This window comes from Leptonychotes weddellii, chromosome 9, assembly GCF_054177405.1.
Source record: "Leptonychotes weddellii isolate Sample4059 chromosome 9, ASM5417740v2, whole genome shotgun sequence".
In the NCBI taxonomy this organism is placed as follows: Eukaryota; Metazoa; Chordata; class Mammalia; order Carnivora; family Phocidae; genus Leptonychotes; species Leptonychotes weddellii.
In genome coordinates this window covers 103,690,179-103,711,371 of record NC_138377.1, presented here as the reverse complement: position 1 = coordinate 103,711,371, position 21,193 = coordinate 103,690,179, and the positions used below count along the sequence as shown (strand labels likewise).

The window sequence follows — 21,193 nt, the reverse complement described above, 5'->3', positions numbered from 1 at the left end:
TGATAGTAGACATCCCTGCCATGTTCCTGACCTTAGGGGAAAAGCTCTGTTTTCCCCCATTGAGTATGATATTTGCTGTGGGTTTTTCATAGATGGCTTTTATGATTTTGAGGTATGTACCCTCTGTCCCTACATTGTGAAGAGTTTTAATCAGGAAAGGACACTGTACTTTGTCAAATGCTTTTTCAGCATCTATTGAGAGGATCATATGGTTTTTGTCCTTTCTTTTATTAATGTATTGTATCACATGGATTGATTTTCAGATGTTGAACCAACCTTGTAGCCCAGAAATAAATCCCACTTGGTCGTGGTGAACAATCCTTTTAATGTACTGTTCGAGCCTATTGGCTAGTATTTTGGTGAGAATTTTTGCATCCATGTTCACCAGGGATATTGGTCTGTAATTCTCCTTTTTGGTGGGGTCTTTGTCTGGTTTGAATGAAGGCAATGTTGGCCTCATAAAATGAGTTTGGAAGTTTTCCTTCCATTTCTATTTTTTAGAACAGTTTCAGAAGAATAGGTATTAATTCTTTAAATGTTTGGTAGAATTCCCCTGGGAAGACACTTGGCCCTGGGCTCTTGTTTGTTGGGAGATTTTTGATGACTGCTTCAATTTCCTTCCTGGTTATGGGTCTGTTCAGGTTTTCTATTTCTTCCTGGTTCAGTTTTGGTAGTTTAAACGTGTCTAGGAATGCATCCATTTCTTCCAGATTGTTTAAATTGCTGGCACATAATTGCTCATAATATGTTCTTATAATTGTTTGTATTTCTTTGGTGTTGGTTGTGATCTCTCTCTCTCATTCATGATTTTATTTATTTGAGTCCCTTCTCTTTTCTTTTTGATAAGTCTGGCCAGGGGTTTATCAACATTATTAATTCTTTCAAAGAACCAGCTCCTAGTTTCGTTGATCTGTTCTACTATTCTTTTGGTTTCTGTTTCATTGATTTCTGTTCTGATCTTTATGATTTCTCTTCTCCTGCTGGGTTTAGGCTTTACTTCCTGTTCTTTCTCCAGCTCCTTTAGGTGTAGGGTTAGATTGTGTATTTGAGACCTTTCTTGTTTCTTGAGAAAGGCTTGTATTGCTATCTACTTTCCTCTGGAGACCGCCTTTGCTATATCTCAAAGATTTTGAACAGCTGTGTTTTCATTTTCATTTCTTTCCATGAATTTTTAATTCCTCTTTAATTTCCTGGCTGACCCATTCATATTTTAGTAGGATGCTCTTTAGCCTCCATGTATTTGAGTTCTTTCTGACTTTCCTCTTGTGATTGAGTTCTAGTTTCAACGCATTGTGGTCCAAAAATATGCAGGGAATGATCCAAATCTTTAGGTACTGGTTGAGACCTGATTTGTGACTTAGGATGTGATCTATTCTGGAGAATGTTCCACGCGCACTAGAGAAGAATGTGTATTCTGTTGCTTTAGGATGGAATGTTCTGAATATATCTGTGAAGTCCATCTGGTCTAGTATGTCATTTAAAGCCTTTATTTCCTTGTTGATCTTTTGCTTAGATGATCTGTCCATTTCAGTGAGGGGGGTGTTAAAGTCCCCTACTATTATTGTATTATTGTTGATGTGTTTCATTGATTTTGTTATTAATTGACTTATATAATTGCCTGCTCCCATGTTAGGGGCATAGATATTTACAATTGCTAGATCTTCTTGTTGGATAGACCCTTTAAGTATGATATAGTGTCCTTCCTCAACTCTTATTATAGTCTTTGGTTTAAAATCTAATTTGTTTGATATAAGGATTGCCACCCCAGCTTTCTTTTGATCTCCATTAGCATGGTAAATGGTTTTCCACCCTCCAACTTTCCATCTGGAGGTGTATTGGGGTCTAAAATGCATCTCTTGCAGAAAGCATAGCAATGGGTCTTGTTTTTTTATCCAATCTGATAGTCTGTGTCTTTTGATTGGGGCATTTAGCCCATTTACATTCAGGGTAACTATTGAAAGATAGAAACTTAGTGCCATTATATTGCCTGTAAGGTGACTGTTATTGTATATTGTCTCTGTTCCTTTCTGGTCTGTGTTACTTTAAGGATCTCTCTTTGCTTAGAGGACCCCTTTGAATAGTTCTTGTAAGGCTGGTTTGGTGTTTGCAAATTCTTTTAGTTTTTGTTTGTCCTGGAAGCTTTTTATCTCTCCTTCTATTTTCAATTACCGCCAAGATGGATAAAGTATTCTTGGCTACATATTTTGCTCATTTAGTGCTCTGAATATATCATGCTAGTCCTTTCTGTCCTGCCAGGTCTCTGTGGATAGATCTGCTGCCAGTCTAATATTTCTACTGTTGCAGGTTACAGAACTCTTGTCCCGAGCTGCTTTCAGGATTTTCTCTTTGTCTCTGAGACTTGTAAGTTTCCTATTATTTCTCGGGGTGTTGACCTGTTTTAGTTGATATTGAGACGGGTTCTCTGTGCCTCCTCATTTTGATGCCTGTTCCCTTCCCAAATTAGGGAAGTTCTCCACTATAATTTGCTCCAATATACCTTCTGCCCCTCTCTTACTTTCTTCTTCTTCTAGGATCCCAATTATTCTAATATTGTTTTGTCTCATGGTATCACTTATCTCTCAAATTCTCCCCTCATGATCCATTAGTTGTTTAGCTTTTTTTTCCCCCAGCTTCTTTATTCTCCATCATTTGGTCTTCTATATCACTAATTCTCTCTTCCATCTCATTATCCTAGCAGTTAGAGCCCCCATTTTTTATTGCACCTCATTAATAATAGCCTTTTTGATTTCGACTTGGTTAGCTTTTAGTTCTTTTATTTCTCCAGAAAGGGATTCCCTAGTATCTTCTATGCTTTTTTTGAGCACAGCTAGTATCTTTATAATCGTCATTCTGAACTCTAGTTCCAACATCTTACTAATGTCTGTATTGATTAGGTCCCTGGCAGTCGGTACTACCTCTTGTTCTATTTTTTGAGGTCATTTTTTCCGTTTTGTCATTTTGTCCAAAGAATAGATGAATGAGAGAACAAAATGCTAAAAGGGTAACAAAGACCCCAGAAAAATATACACTAAACAAATTAGAAGAGACCTGAAACCAAGGGGAAAAGAAAGGAAAAAAAGAAAAGAATATGATCAGGCTGGTGAACAGAACAGAGCCACAGATTTTGGGTGTATGTTGGTCTTTTAGAAGAACTGCATCCCAAACTTTGAGAGAAAGAACTTATATATATATATATATATATACATACACACACACACACACACACAAGAATAAGGGTAAATACGATGAAGGGATGGAATATGAGTGTAAAGATGACAATTTAAAAAGATTTTTAAAAAGGAATTGATAAGAGGTGGCTGGGTGGCTCAGTCAGTTAAGCGTCTGTCTTCAGCTCAGGTCATGATCCTGGGGTCCTAGGTTCGAGCCCCGTGTTGGGCTCCCTGCTCAGCGGGAGACTGTTTCTTTCTCCTCCCTGCTTGTGCTCTCTGTCACTGTCTCTCTCTCTCAAGTAAGTAAAAATCTTTAAAAAATAAAAGTTATAAAAAAGGAATTGATAAGAAGTTAGTTAAAGAAAGAAAAATATTTTAAAAAAAAAGGAGAGAATGTGATCAGGCGGGAGACTAGAACAAAGGAATACACTAGATGTAGGGTATATTTTGGTCTGTTAGAAGAAACTGTATCCCAAAATTTTAAAGAAAGAGAAACTTATATATATACAAAAATAAAGTTAAATACAATGAAGGGATCAAATATGACTGTAAAAATGAAAATTAAAAAGATTTTAAAAAAGGAATTGGTAAGATAAGATGTTGGTGGAACAAGAAAAGAAGAAAAATTTAAAAAAATAGAAAAATTAAAAATAAAGAAAATTTAAAAAAATTAACTTTGAAAACTAAAGAATCATGGGGGAAAAAAGCCATGAATTCTATGTGCTGTATTCCCGTACTGCTGGAGTTTTGTAGCTCTCATTGATCAGTAAACTTGGTCTTGGCTGGATGTTCTTGCTGAAATTCTGGGGGAGAGGCCTGTTGCAGTGACTCTCAAATGTCTTTGCCCTGTGCGGAATTGCACCGCCCTTGCCAGGGGGCCAGGCTAAGTAATCTGCTCAGGTTTACTCTCGGTAGCTTTTGTTCCCTGAAAGCTTTCCATATAGCTTTGGAGGACAAGAATGAAAATGGCGGCCTCCCAATCTCTGGCCCTGGAGGAGCCGAGAGCTCAGGCTCTGAATCCTCAGTGAGCCCTCAGAGAAAAGCAGTCAATCACTCCTGTCTCTCTGGTCTCTGGACACACGCCATGCTCACCCGGCCTGTCATCAAGAATTTCTATTTCTGGCACACAACCCCGTTTAGAGTTTCCAAACCCAGCAGAATCCTGCGGTACGCTCCCATGCAGCTTCTCCTGGGGGAGGAAGAGGAGTCTCTCCAGATCTGCCGCTTGTTGGGCTCCTGCTCAAACAGTAGTGGCCTGACTGTGCTGCAGATCATGGTTTATGGCAACCCCAAGCTGAGAGCCCACTCTTGGCTCTGTTTTTGCAGTGGCTTCCCCGTCCAACACCTGGGGGCTCTGCCACATTCAGGCACCCCCAGTCTTTCTGTGACCCCGAGGGTCCTGAGACCACACTGTCCCAGTGAGGGTTCCACCCCCCACTTAGCCACTGGAGTGATGTCCCTTGGTGGAGCAGACTTCTAAAAGTTCTGATTTTGTGCTCTGCTACTATATCACTTGCTGGTAGCCAGCTGATGGAGGCTCCCTCCTCCCATGGTATATCTTCCCAAATATCACCTCGGATTCACTTCTCCGCATGTCCTACCTTCCAGAAAGTGGTCACTTTTCTGTTCACAGAATTGCTTCTATTCTTTTCTTTGATCTCCTGTTGAGTTTGTAGGTGTTCAGAATGTTCTGGTAACTATCTAGCTGAATTCCTGGGACCAGATGAAATTTAGGTCTCCTACTCCTCTACCACCTTTCTCCTCCTCCAGTGTTCAATGTTTTAAAGAAGAGCTAACACCTATTCTCAAACTATTCCAAAAAAATAGAGAGGGAAAAGAACCTTCCAATTTATTCTATGAGGTAAGCATTATCCTGAAACCAAAACCAGATATGATACTACAAAGAAAGTAAACTACAGGCCATTATCTCTGATGAATATTGATGCAAAAATCCTTAACAAAACATTAGCAAACAGAATTCAACAATATATTTAAAAAATCATTCACCATGATTGAGTGAGATTTATTCCTGGGATGCAAGGGTGATTCCCGAATCAACATATGTCACATCAATAAAAGAGGATAAAAACCATATGATCATGCCAATAGATGCAGGAAAAGCATTTGACAAAGTATACCATCCACTCATGATAAAAACCCCCAACAAAGTAGGTTTAGAGGGAACATACCTCAACATAATAAAGGACATCTATGAAAAACCCACAACTAACATCATACTTGATGTTGAAAAATTGAGAGGTTTTCCTCAAATATCAGGAACAACACAAGGACATCTACTCTCAACACTTTTATTCAACACAATATTGGATGTCCTAGCCACAGCAATCAGACAAAAAAAAAGGAAGTCAAAGGCATCCAAATTGGTAAGGAAGAAGTAAAACTGTCACTATTTACAGAAGGCATGATCCTATATATAGAAAACCTTAAAGACTCCACTAAAAAACTACTAGACATGATAAATAAATTCAGTAAACTCATAAGAAAAATTAATATAATCTGTTTTGTTTCTATACACTAATAATGAAGTAGCAGAAAGAGAAATTAAGAAAAGAATCTCATTTACACTTGCACCACAAATAATAAAATACCTAGGAATAAACATCACCAAGGTGATGAAAGACCTGTACTTTTGCAAAGTATAAAACACTGATGATATTCTGTGTTCATGAATTGGAAGAACAAATATTACTAAAATGTCCATACTACCCAAAGCAATCTATAGATTTAATGCAATCCCTATCAAAGTATGAACAGTATTTTTCACAGAACTAGAAAATTCCAAAATCTGCATGAAACCACAAAAGACCCTGAATAGCCAAAGCAATCTTCAAAAGAAAGGCACAAAACTGGAGGTATCACAATTCCAGATTTTAAGACACACTACAAAGCAGTCGTAATCAAAACAGTATCTGGTATAAAAATAAACTCATGATCAATGGAACTGAATAGAGAACCCAGAAATAAACCCACACTTATAGTGTCAATCTACAACAAGGGAGGCAAGAATATTGAACAGAGAAAAGACAGTTTCTACAACATATGGAGCTGGGAAAACTGGACAGCTATATGCAAAAAAGTGAAACTGGATCACTTTTGTACACCATACATAAAAACAATCTCAAAGTGAACTGAAGACTTAAATGTAAAGATCTGAAACTGTAAAACCCCTAAGAAGAAGTCATAGGCAGTAATTTCTTGGACATCAGGTGTACAAATATTTTTCTATATAAATCTCCTCAGGCAAGGGAAACAAAACCAAAAGGAAACAATTGGGACTACATCAAACTAAAAAGCTTTTGCACAGCAAAGGAAACCATCAACAAAATGAAAAGGCAACCTACTGAATGGGAGGTGATTTTTAGAAATGATATATCTCATAGGGGGTTGATATCCAAAATACATAAAGAGCTTATACAACTCAATGCCAAGAAAACAATCCAATTAAAAAATGGGGAGAGGAACTGAATAGACATTTTTTTCCAAAAAAGACATACAGGTGGCCAAGAGACACATGAAAAGATGCTCAATAACACTCATCATCTGGGAAATGCAAATCAAAACCACAAGGAGACTGATGGTGGAGAAAGAGAAATATAACAAGCAGCAGTAAATATTAGAGAGTGTAGACTGTGGAAGTCCCTGTAATCCAACCTTCTTGAGATTGCCATTGTTAACACTTGGCTATACCTATTTTTTTTTGCAAATAAATGTCCATATATTAAAAAAAGCAAAAACAAAAACAAAAAACAAGGAGATATCACCTCACACCAGTCAGGAATCACTAAAATCAAAAACATGAAATAACAAGTGTTGGCGAGGATGTGGAGAAAAAGAACTCTTGTGCATTGTTGGTGAGAATGCAAATTGGTGCAGTCAATGTGGAAAACAGTATAAAGGTTCCTCAAAAAATTAAAAATAGACTTACCATATTACCCAGTAATTCTACTACTAGGTATTTACCCAAGAAAATGAAAATGCTAGTTTGAAAAGATGTATGTACCCCTATGTTTACTCCAGCATTATTTATAATAGCCAAGATAGGGACGTAACCCACGTGTCCATGGACAGATGAATGAATAAAGAAGATATACATACATTTTTTTGTATGTATGTGTGTAATATATATCATGGAAGGTTACTGAGCCATAAAAACAAATAAAATCTTGCCATTTGCAACATGGATGGAGTTAGAGGGTATAATGCTAAAGGAAATAAGTCAGAGAAGATACCATATGATTTCACTCATATGTGGAATTTAAAAAATGAGACAAACAGAAAAGTGACTCTTAAATACAGAGAACTGGTGGTTGCCAGAAGAGAGGAGGGTGAGGAAATGGGTGAGACAGATAAAGGGGATAAAGAGTACACTTATCTTGATGAGCACTGAGAAGCATGTAGAATATTTGAATTATTATACTATACACCTGAAACTAACACTGTATGTTAATTATACTTGAATAAAAAAATGGATCAAAGACCTAAATGCAAGACCTAACCTACAAATCTATTAGAAGAAAACAGGAAAAGCTTCAGGTCAATGTGTTTGGCAATGATTTCTTGGATATGATGCCAATGTCACAAGTATCAAAAGGATGGACAAGTTAGATTTCATCACAATTTAAAACTTTTATGTACAAAGGACACTCACACCAAAGTGAAAAAGCGAGAGAATAGCTGTATATCACTTATCGGATGAGAAATTAATATCCAAAATATAATAAAAAACTAAAATGCAACCACAAAAGACAACCCAATTCAAAAATGTGCAAGACTTGAATAGAAAGGTATTCAAAGAAGATATACAGATGGCAAACAAGCACATGAAAAGATGTTCAACATCATTAATCATTAGGGAAATGTAAATTAAATCCATGAGATGGGAATTAAGGAGTGCACATGTTGTGATGAGCACCAGGTGTTGTATGGAAATGTGGATGCATGAGATTTAGTACACCTGAAACTAGTATTACACTGTATGTTAACTAACTGAATTTAAATAAAAACCTAAAAAATAAAATAAAATAGACTTAAACATTAAAAAAAAACCACCATGAGATACCATTTCACCCCCATTAGGATGGCTATTAATAACAACAAAAACAATAATTGCAAGGACGTGCAGAAATTGGCTTGAAGAGGAAATAGTTAACAGATGGGCTGGTACATTTGACCTGTGTTTGCTCTTCTACCTCAACTATTTGCTAGCTCCAGATTTTAGGTGTTCAGAACACCCATGGTTCCAGATTACTCTACACTTTATTTTCATACTTCCTGAAAGTCACTATTACTTTCTTTATATTTCAGAGTAACTCTTTTTTTAAGATTTTATTTATTTATTTGACAGAGAGAGAGAGAGCACGAGCAGGGGGAGTGGCAGGCAGAGGGAGAAGTAGGCTCCCAGATGAGCAGAGAGCCCAATGTGGGGCTCAATTCCAGGACCCTGAGATCATGACCTAAGCTGAAACCAAGAGTTGGTCACTCAACTGACTGAGCCACCCAGACACCCCTCTGTATTATTTTTTTAAATTAGGGTATAGTACATATAGCAAAGTATTTGAATTATGTTTATAGACAGATTTTTTTTTTAAGATTTTTTTAATTTATTCATTTGAGAGAGACAGGGAGAGAGAGAGACAGAGCACGAGCAGGCGGAGGGGGCAGAGGGAGAGGGAGAAGCAGACCTCCCGCTGAGCAGAGAGCCTGATGCAGGGCTCCATCCCAGTACCCTGGGATCACGACCTGAGCCGAACGCAGACGCTTAACTGACTGAGCCATCCACGTGCCCCCAGGGTAACTTTACAGTTGGAAACAGCTGCCTGAAGAAACTGTTCTGGCCTAATGAATTCTTTATATTGTCCCTAATAAGAAGAAAGAAAATCATGCCCTGATAGTTAAAAGCCTCATGAAGAAAATAGGTTTGGAACTTTGTAACATAAGTGGTAACCAAAACAGTTATCCTAAATATCTACGATTATCTGCACTGAGAATTAGTTGATCTATCTTTTGCACAAAGCTGTGGGCTTCTGTTTCTTCTTTTCAGATATAGGTTCTTAAAATCAATTACTTTTATTAGAAACCATTTCATTAATATTAAAAATATGATCTAGAGGTAGCCTTCTTAATATATGCTCTTTTTCTAATCACCAGGTGAAAAGTCTTCATAGCTTATCTGCACTTGCAGCTTCCCCATACAGCCTAGCATAGTGAAAAATTAGGTGGTTTTTGAAGCCACTAAACTAGCCATTCCCTGCACTTAAAGGACTTTCATCTTTTTTCTTAGAGTCTTCATATATTGCTAAGCGTTCATCTCTTTAGTTATAAGAAAGTTTGCCTCTCTTTGCTTTAACACATTAGCTTACTGTAAAAATGATGTTTGAATCAGTGCAACTTCCACACAGGATTGATATCATTCCCAATTTACCAGTAGTACATGAACCAATAAAATATGTTATGGAAAACATGCATACCTTACAGCAGAACAGAACATTTCATAGTATGACAACTTAGGTCATTTTTTAGAGAAGAAAGAAGGATTAAACCTTTTAATCTCTTTTACCTTACGGTATTTCATTTTATGCCTTTTTGACAAACAAGGAAAGATTTGGTTCAGTTTGATATTTCTTCTGTGTTCTCTATGACTTATGGAAAATAAGAACTAAGATATTTCAGGGCACCTGGGTGGCTCAGTCAGTTAAGCATCTGCCTTTGGCTCAGGTCATGATCTCGGAGTCCTGGGATGGAGCCCCACATTGGGCTCCCTGCTCAGCGGGACATCTGCTTCTCCCTCTCCCTCTACCCCCCACCTCATGCTCTCTCTCTCAAATAAATCTTTTTAAAAAATAACTAAAATATTTTCTCCATCTCAGTTTTTCTTTATATGCACATCCACCAATATATCTAATATTATTCACATTTATAAACCCACCCCTTCTGTTTGGGAGGTGAGGGTTGAGGTAAACTAGCCTAGTACATCTAAAACAAGCCAGCACCCTGCCTACAATGCTCATCAGAACACAGAAGTGTTGCATCAGCACCCCCATTCAGGTCTCACAAAAATAAGTGTCCCTGCCTTTCCTCACTGCCTATTTTCTCTTTCATAGAATGAGAATACCACCACCTGCCTCACAATAGGAGTTAAGATTTGTATGAAGCAACATAGAAGCCACAGTGCCTGGCATGTATAGGCATCTGATACTATGATATCATGATTATATCATTACACTGCTTTCTTTCCATTTGATGAACTGTACTTTCAGAACCGGAGGATTACTGCAATAGAGATGATACATAATTACAATCTAAATGCATGGTAGGACTGCAGGCTGTGAGTTTACTTAATAAACAAATGTATCAGATGGTAGCTGATAAACTGAATAAGGTCAAGGTGAGTTTTTTTTTTTTTTTAAGATTTTATTTACTTATTTGACAGAGAGATACACAGTGAGAGAGGGAACACACGCAGGAGGAGAGGGAGAGGGAGAAGCAGGCTTCCCACCGAGCAGGGAGCCCGATGTGGGGCTCGATCCCAGGACCCCGGGACCATGACCTGAGCCGAAGGCAGATGCTTAACCATCTGAGCCACCCAGGTGCCCCGAAGGTGAATTTCTTGATGAAACTTCACAATTGAATGTGGTTCCAGACATCATCATTACAAAAATAGCAAAGAACAACACACTTACCAAACCATTAAAACACATTTTACTCAATTATAAAGTACAGAAGCACATCTCAAGCTCTTGATAACTCAAGTGATAATTTTGAGCATATTAAAATTCAACATCTCATAGCATCACTTAATAATGGCATCTCTTTCAGTCTGCCTTCTTGTGATATATATCTGAAAGTATTTACTGTTTGAATTGTTTTAAAGTGTGCAGCTCAGTGGCATTTAGTACATCCACACTGTTGTGCAATCATTACCACCATCCATCTCTAGAACTTTTTCATCAACCTCTACTGAAACTGTACTCATTAAGTACTAACTCCCTATTTTATTCTCGGTCCCTAGTAACTACCATTCTATTTTCTGTCTATAAATTTGATTATTCTAGAGATCTCATATAAGTGGAATCATACAGTACTTATCTTTTGTGTCTGGCCTATTTCACTTACCATAATGTCTTTTTCTTTTTTTTTTCACTTACCATAATGTCTTAAAGGATCATCCATGATTTAGCAGGTATCAGAGTATCATTCCTTCTTTAAAACTAAATAATATTCCACTGTATGGGTATACCACATTGTGTTTATCAATCATTGAATGGACATTTGGGTGAGTTCCACCTTTTAGCTATTATGAATAATGTTTCTATGAACCCTGGTGTACAAATATCGATTTAAGTCCTTGCTTTCAGTTATTAGTGTATATGCCCAGAATTAGAATTGCTGGATCACAAGGTAATTCTATGTTCAGTTTTTTGAGGTACTGATTTACTGTTTTCTAGTGTGGCTGCACCATTTTACATTCCCACCAACAACACACAAAAGTTCGTTTCTTCACATCCTTGCTAACACTTGTTTTCTGCTTTTTTTTTTTTTCTTTTTTTTTGGTAATAGCCATCCCAATAGGTGTGGAGTAGTATCTCATGGTTTAGATTTGCATTTCCCCAATGATTAGTGATATTGAGCATTTTTTCATGTGCTTTTTGGCCATCTGTGTATCTTTGGACAAATGTCTACTCAAGTCCTTTGTCCATTTTTTAATTATGTTGTTTACTTGTTGAGTTTTAGGAGTTCTATATGTAATGGATATTAATTCCTTATCAGATAAATGATTTATAAATATTTTCTCCCATTATGTGGGTTGCAATTGTACTTTGTTGATAATGTCCTTTGATGCATAAAATTTTTAATTTAAATGAAGTCCAATTTATCTAATTTTTATTTTGTTGCCTGTGACTTCACTGTGATTTCTAAGAAATCATTGCCAAATCTAATTTCATGAAGCTTTCCCTCTATGATTGCTTCTCAGAGTTTTATAGTTTTTTAGTTCTTATGTTTAGATCTTTATCCAGGTAAGAGTCCTACTTCATTCATCCCTATCCACTTTTCCCAGCACCATTTGTTGAAAAGCTGACTGGCTTTTTAAAAACAGCTTTACAGACGTATAATTTACATCTCATAAATTCACCTTTTTAAAGTATACAATTTGGGGAACGTGGGTGGCTCATTTGGTTAAGTGGCTGGACTCTTGGTTTTGTCTCAGGTTATAATCTCAGGGTCATGAGATAGCGCCCAAGTCTGGCTCCACACTCAGCAGGGAATTTGCTTGAGGATTCTCTCTCTCCCTCTGCCCCTCCCCCTGCTCATGCTCTCTCTAAAATAAATCTTTTTTTTAAAAAGTATACAATTCAACAAATTTTAATAATTTACAGTTGTACATCACCACAATCCACTTATAGAATAATATTATCACCCTAAAAAGATCTCTCATGCCCATTTGCAGTCACTTCCCATTCCAACCTACTACCCTGGGTAACCACTTGCATAGTATCTTCAAGGTTTGTCCATGTTGTAGCATATATATTAATATAAATGTAAGCATATCAATTTGTGGTCTTTTGCAGCTGGCATCACTTAGTATAATGAAGATTTATCCATGTTATACTATGTGTCAGTACTTTGTTCCTTTTTTTAGCTGAACAGTATTCATTTTATGGATATACTATATTTATCTACTTATCTAATTGATGGACATTTGGATTATTTCCAGTTTTGATTATGAAAAATGCCTCTATGAAAATTCATATTCAAGTCTTTGTGTGGACATATGTTTTCATTTATTTTGGGTAGTTGTCTTGGGAAGGGATTGATGGGTATATGATAAATTTATATATTAACTTTTTTTCAAAAAAAATTTTTTTAAGATTTTATTTATTTATTTGAGAGAGAGAGAGAGAGAGCACAAGCAGGGGGAGGGGCAGAGAGAGAACAGACTCCCCACTGAGCAGGGAGCCCAATGTTGCGCTTGATCCCAGGACCCCAAGATCATGACCTGAGCCAAAGGTAGACGCTTAACCAACTGAGCCACCCAGGGGCCCCTACATATTAACTCTTTTAAGAAACAGCCAAACAGTTTTTCAAAGTGGCTACACCATTTTTAATTCCCATCAGCTACGTATTCCAGCTTTCCCACATCCTCACCACTAGTTAACATTTTTTTTTATTATAACAGTGCTAATAATAACTTCCATCTCCCTAATGACTAACAATGTCAAGTATCTTTATGTGTGCTTATTAGCCATTTGTATATTTTCTTTGGTAAAATGTCAATTCAAATATTTTGCCCAAATCTTAATTGGAGTGCCTCTTTCTTATTGAGTTGAAAGAATTCTTTATGTACTCTGGATACAAGTCATTTATTAGATACATGATTTGTAAATACTTTCTCCTAGTTAGTGGCTTGTCTTTTCATATTTATAAAGGTCTATTTTGAAGCACTAAATGAAGTCCAAGTTATGGTCCAATAATGAAGTCCAATTTTTTTTAATCAATTGTGTTTTTCATACATAAGCTAAAATTTTGCTTAATCTAATGTCACAAGGACTTTCTAAGTTTTCTTTTAAGAATTTTCTTCTAAGGGTGCCTGGGTGGCTCAGTTGGTTAGGCGACTGCCTTCGGCTCAGGTCATGATCCTGGAGTCCCTGGATCGAGTCCCGCATCGGGTTCCCTGCTCGGCAGGGAGTCTGCTTCTCTCTCTGACCCTCCCCCCTCTCATGTGCTCTCTCTCATTCTCTCTCTCTCAAATAAATAAATAAAATCTTTAAAAAAAAAAAGAATTTTCTTCTAAGCTTTCTTTTTAGAGTTTTATAGTTTTAGCTCTTACATTTACATCCATTTTGAGTTATTTTTTGTGTACAGTAAGGATCTAAATTCATCTTTTTACATGTGGCTATCCAACTGTCCCAGCATAATTTGTTGGAAAGACTATCCTTTCCATACTGAACTGCCTTGATTCCTTTGTTGAAATTAGTTGTTTATTTCTAGATCCATTTCTCTTATCTTCATGCCAATAGCACAGTGTCTTGATTACTGTAGCTTTGTAGTAAGATGTAGTAAGACAGTATGAAGCATCCCCATTTTTTTTTTCAAAACTGCTGTTGCGATTCTAGATCCTTTGCATTTCCATAGGAATTTTATAATTAGTTTGTCAATTTCTACAAACACACACTTGCCAGGATTTTGATTGGTATAACATTGCATCTTTAGGTCAATTTGAGAACTGACACCTTAACAATATTGAGTTTTACAAAATCATGGACACAGTATATCACACCATTTATTTAGCTCTTGCTTTCACTTCTATCAACAATATTTTAGTTTTCAGTTCATAGGCCTTTCACACCTTTTGGCAAATATTTTTTCTATCCCCTCTTGTCTCTTGTCTCCTCAGCAACTCCAATTAGCCCTATATTATGCCACCTAAAGTTGTTACATAGCATCACATAATGTTCATTAAAAATTTTTTAATAGTTTTGGACTCCTGGGTGGCTCAGTTGGTTAACCATCTGCCTTCGGCTCAGGTCATGATCCTGCATCAGCCTCCCTGGGAGCCTGCTTCTCACTCTGCCTGCCCCCCCCGCCCCCTCCCGCTTGTGCTCGTGCTCTCTCTCTCTGACACATAAATATAATCTTTTTAAAAAATTTTAATAGTCTATTACTGTATATTCAAGTCCACCAATCTTTTCTTTTATAGTGTGTAATCTGATGATAATACCATTCACTATTTTCATCTCTGGAAGTTCAATTTAATTTTTCTAAATGTATATCTTCCATATCCCCACTTAACTTTTGAATACATGGGATACATTTATAATAACTGTTTAATGCACTTGCCTGCTAATTCTAAGATTTGTAATAGTTCTGGATCAGTTTCAATTTATTAATTTTTCTTATTTTGAACACATTTCCTACTTCTTTGCAGGTTGCTCATTTTCTTTTTAAGCTATCCCTGACTGTATTACATTTATTTTTAATAAAAAATTCATATATTTAAGATAATACAGCATATTTTGATATGCATATATGTAGGAAAATGATTACTAAAGTCAAGCTAATTATACATTCATCTCCTCACACAGTTAGCATTTTTTCTTTGTGGTGATATCACCTGAAATCTACACCTTAGCAATCTTCCAATATAAAATACAGTATTACTAACTACAGTCATCATACTTGTATATTAGACTTCTCAACTTATTTATCCTACAACTGAAACTTTTTACCCTTTGACCAACATCTCCTTATTTCCCCAACCTCCTCACCCCTGGTAATTACCATTCTTCTACTCTCTGCATGTATGCAACTTTTTTGGTATATTTTACATGTAAGTGAGATCATGTACTATTTTTCTTTCTGGCTGGCTTATTTTAGTTAGCACATGTCCTCCAGGTCTATCCAAGTTGTCATAAATGGCAGGAACTTCTTTTTAAAGGCTGAATAATATTCCATGTATATATATGCTACTATTTCTTTATCCATTCATCTGTCAATGGAAACTTAGGGTTTGTTTTTTTTTTTTCTGTATCTTGAGTATTGTGAATAATGATGCAATAAACACAGGAGCACAGCCATCCCCTGAGGTATTGATTTCATTTCCTTTTGCATACATACCCAGAAGAATTGCTGCATTACACTACAGTCCTATTTTTAATTTTTTGAGGAGACTTCATAATGTTTTCCATAATGATGGAGCCAATTTACATTCTCACTAACAGTGTACAAGGGTCCCCTTTTCTCCACATCCTTAACAACACATATCTTTTATCTTTTTATAATAGCCATCCAAATAGGTATGATATCTCACTGTGGTTTTGATTTGCATTTCCCTCATGATTAGTGATGTTGAGCACCTTTCATACACCTGTCAGCCATTCATATGTCTTCTTTAAAAAAAAAAAATGTCTAGTCAGGATCGTTGCACACTTTTTTTTTTTTTTGGGTCACATTTACAAAGGGGAAAAAAATTGGATTAAGTCTGGAAAGTTTTGTTTGCTTTTGTTTTGTTTTTGGTCTCCTTCATAGGCTCTGTATTAAGATGCAATTAGTTCTATGACACTCAGTAAAGAGAGAAGAATATTTAAACCTCTTAAAACAAAACACCTGTGATTAACTCATAAGAAGTCCTACATTTAAATCCCTATGCATGACTATTTCATAAACAGTTATTTTATTATTTTATTATTTCTTATGAATACAGTATTTGTTTTCCCTAAGCCAACCACTTTCCCCACTTGGCCGGGGGAGGTACAAGAAAAGGACCATGCAAAGCAGATGAAACAGGAAAAAGACCTATAAGAGGTAGAGGTGGCTCCTTCACATGGTGAAGAGGATGAGAAAGGCCACCATCAGGCAAAAGAACCTCATGGCCTCTAAGACAAAGACAAAATGGTGTGGGAGAAGAGCTGCTGCTTCAGAGAAGGGTTCCTGGTATAATCAATAATGAAACTCCCAAACACAGTCCCAATTCTAGCCCTAGAGCCAGTCATTCCTACCAGGGCAGCCCTAGCCCCAGTGAAGTTGGCTGCTGTGTCAATGTCCCATGAAATGGTACTGATTTGGAAACTGTGCCTAGGTATAAGTGAGGTCAGGGGATATGGGACTGCCAACATGCTGAAGCTCTCATTTGTCAGTGTCTCTGGTAGTTATAGCACTGCTGAAGACAGTGATTGACTCAACAGCTGAGAGGTGCTCCTGACCAAGAAGGGAGTGGAAAAAAACATTGTGCAGGTGTACATTTTCAGGGGATGAGGGGCTGTGGCAGGAGAGCTTCTCCTTGTGCAGCAAAGACAGAGAGATACAGTTATTTTAATGTTTTATTAATCTAGAATAATAGGGACAAAATGGCATTCCACATACATTTTCCTCACAGACAGAAGAACTAAGCATGTTGAAGGACACCATTTTTAAATTGGATTACGTGATTTTTTTGCTATTGAGTTGTAGAATGTGGGGTTTAACCCCTTATCAGATGTATGGCTTGCAAATCTTTTCTCCCACTCCTTATGTTTTATTCTCATAGTGTTGCCTGTTTCATTTGTTGTGCAGAAACTTTTAATCTGATGTGTCAGTCCCATGATACTCTATATAGGAACCCAAAAGACTCCACCAAAAAAAATTGCTAGAACTGATACATGAATTCAGTAAGGTTGCAGGATAGAAAATCAACATACAGAGATCTGTAGCATTTCTATACACCAGTAATGAAGCAGCAGATGGGATGCCTGTGTGGCTCAGTCAGTTAAGTGTCTCACTCTTGATTTCAGCTCAGGTCATGATCTCAAGCCTCACATCAGCATGGAGCCTGCTTAAGATTCTCTCTCTTCCTCTCCCTCTGCCCCTCTCCCAAGCTTGCATGCTCTTTCTCTTTCAAAAAAGAAAGAAAGAAAGAAAGAAAGAGAAATAAGAAGAAGCAGGAAGAGAAATTAAGGAATCAACCCCATTTACAACTGTACAAACAACAGTAAGATACCTAGGATACCTAGGAATAAATCTAACCAAACAGGTGAAAGACCTGTACTCTGAAAACTATAAAGCACTAATGCAAGAAACTGAAGATGACACAAACAAATGGAAAGATATTCCATGCTCATGGATCAGAAGAACAAATACTGTTAAAATATCTACACTAGCCAAAGCAATCTACACAATTAATGTAATCCCCATCAAATTATCACCTGCATTTTTCACAGAGCTAGAAGAAACGATCCTAAAATTCATATGGAAACAAAAGACCCCAAATAACCAAAGCAACCTTGAAAAATAAAAGCAAAGCTGGTGGCATCACAATTCCGGACTGCAACTTATATTACAAAGCTGTAGTGATCAAAACAGTATGGTACTGGCGGGCGTCTGGGTGGCTCAGTTGTTAAGCATCTGCCTTCGGCTCAGGTCATGATCCCAGGGTCCTGGGATCAAGTCCCACATCGGGCTCCCTGCTCAGCGGGAAGCCTGCTTCTCCCTCTCCCACTCCCCCTGCTTGTGTTCCCTCTCTCGCTGTCTCTCTCCCTCCATTGAAAAATAAATAAAATCTTAAAAAAAAAAAAAAAAGTATGGTACTGGCACAAAAAAAGGACACATAGATCAATAGAAACGAATAGAAAACCCAGAAATAAACACACAAATATATGGTCAATTAATCTTTAAGAAAGCAGGGAAGAATATCCAATGGAAAAAAAATAGTCTCTTCAACAAATGGTTTTGGGAAAACTGGACAACATCATGTAAAACAATGAATCTAGAGCACTTTCTTACACAATACATAAAAATAAACAAAAAGTAGATTAAAGACCTAAATGTGAGACCTAAAATCATAAAAATCCTAGTGGAGATCACAGGCAGTAGCCTCTTTGACATCGGCCATGGCAACTCATTCCTAGATATGTCTCCTGAGGCAAGGGAAACAAAAGCAAATATAAACTATACGGACTTCATCAAAATAAAAAGCTTCTTCTACACAGCAAAGGAAACAAACAACAAAACTAAAAGGCAACATACAGAATGGGAACAGATATCTGAAATGACATATCTGATAAAGGATTACTATCCAAAATATATAAAGAACTTATAAAACTCTACAACCAAAAAACAAATAATCCAATTTAAAAAAGGATAGAAGACATGAATAGACATTTTTCCAAAGAAGACATACAGATAGCCAACAGACACATAAAAAGATGCTCAACATCACTCATCATCAGGGAAATAGAAATCAAAACAACAATGAGATATCAACTTACACCTGTCAAAATGGGTAAATTTAACAACACAAGATTCAGCCACTCCGGAAAACAGTACGGAGGTTCCTCAAGAAGTTAAAAATAGAGCTACCCTAATGACCCAGCAATTGCACTACTAGGTATTTACCCCAAAGATACAAATGCAGTGATCCAAAGGGGCACCCGCACCCCGATGTTTAGCAGCAATGTCCACAATAGCCAAACTGTGGAAGAAGTTGAGATGCCCTTCAACAGATGAATGGATAAAGAAGATGTGGTTCATATATACAATGGAATATTACTCAGCCATTAGAAAGGATGAATACTTAACATTTACACTGACGTGGTTGGAACTGGAGGGTATTATGCTAAGTGAAATAAGTCAATCAGAAAAAGACAATTATCTTATGATTTCACTCATATGTGGAATATAAGAAACAGCACAGAGGATGATAGGGGAAGGGAGGGAAAATTGGGAAGAAATCAGAGAGGGAGACAAACCATGAGAGACTCTTGACTCTGGGAAACAAACTGAGGGTTGCTTGAGGAGTGGTGGATGGGGGGATGGGGTAATTGGGTGATGGGCATTAAGGAGGACACATGATGTGATGAGGACTGGGTGTTATATGCAACTGATGAATTACTGAACTCTATATCTGAAACTAATGATGTACTATAGGTTGGCTAATTGAATTTAAATTAAAAAAAAAACACAAGAAAAAACAGGTGTTGGTGAGAATGTGGACAGAGGGGGACCCTCCTGCACAGTTGGTGGGAATGCAAACTGGTGCAGCCACTGTGGAAAACATTATGGGGGTTCCTCAGAATGTTAAAAAAAAACTACAGGTCACCTGAGTGGCTTAGTTGGTTAAGCATCCGACTCTTGATTTCAGCTCAGGTCATGATCTCAGGGTTGTGAGATTAAGCCCCATGTTGGGCTCTGCACTGGGTGTGGACCCTGCTTAAGATTCTCTGCCTCTCCCTCTGCCCCTTCCCCATTTCTAAAAAAAAAAAAATAGTTTAAAATAGAACTACCCTACAATCCACCAATTGCACGACTAGGTATTTACCCAAAGAATACAAAGGCACTAATTCAAAGAGATAGATGCACCCCAATGTTTATAGCAGCATTATCTACAATAGCCAAATTATGGAAACAGCCTAAGTGTCCATCGACTGAAGAATGGATAAAAAAGTGGTATGTATATATATATGTATGTATGTATGTGTGTGTGTATATATATATATAAAATTTATAATGGAATATTAGCCATAAAAAAGAATGAAATCTTGCCATTTGCAACAATGCAGATAGAGCTGGAAAGTATGCTAAGCAAAAGAAGTCAGTCACAGAAAGATAAATACAATATGATTACACTCATATGTGGAATTTAAGAAACAAAAGAAACGATCATAGAGATAAGAGAGAAAAGAGGCAAACCAAGAAACAGACTCTTAACTATAGAGAACTGAGGATTGCCAGAGAGAGGGGAGGTGGGTGGCAGGATGGGTTAAATAGGTGATGGGGATTAAAGAGAGCCCTTGTTGTGATAAGCACCAGGTACTGGATGTAAGTGTTGAATCACTATATTGCACACCTGAAACTGATATTACACTGTATTTTAACTAACAGGAATCTGAATAAAGACTTTGAAAAAAATTCATTGATTATACGTGCTTGATTTATATTTGGGCTCTTGATTCTGCTACATTGGTCTGTGTGTCTGTTTTAATTATAATAGCTTTGTAAATTAATTTAAAGGCAGAAAGTGTAATGCTTCCAACCTTCCTCTGCTTCCTCAAGATTGCTTTGCCTATTCAGGGTCTTCTGTGCTTCCATACAAATTTTAGAATTGTTTTCTATTTCTGTGAAAAATGCCATTGAAATTTTGATAGTAATTGCATTACATCATTTTGGGCAGTATGGACATTTATTAAAATTAATTAATATTAATATTAATTAATTTTTCTCATCCATGAACATGGGAAATCTTCCAATTTTTTTGTGTTTTGGATTTGTTATAAATGTTTTATAGTTTTCAATGTACAGATCTTTGACCTCCTTGTTTAAAATTATTTCTCACAGAGCACAGAAGATGGTGGAGGAGTAGGGGACCCTATTTCAACCGGTCCCCTGAATTTCGCTGGGTATCTACCAAACCATTCTGAACACCCAAGAAATCAGCCTGAGATGTTAAGAATATATATCTGGATCTCTACAAGCAGAAAATCTCCTGTGGTCTCGAGGTATGAAGGGCAGAGCCAAGACTCTGTGGGCAGATACCA

General features: G+C 37.0%; 1 protein-coding gene and 1 pseudogene across 24 annotated transcripts in view; both read right to left on the bottom strand.

The window, feature by feature from the left end:
• The window catches only part of NRG4 (neuregulin 4), a 156,043-nt gene that overhangs the window by 16,936 nt on the left and 117,914 nt on the right, over positions 1-21,193 (bottom strand). The window lies entirely within an intron of this gene.
• On the bottom strand, positions 14,788-20,834 carry LOC145723566 (ATP synthase F(0) complex subunit C2, mitochondrial pseudogene; annotated as a pseudogene).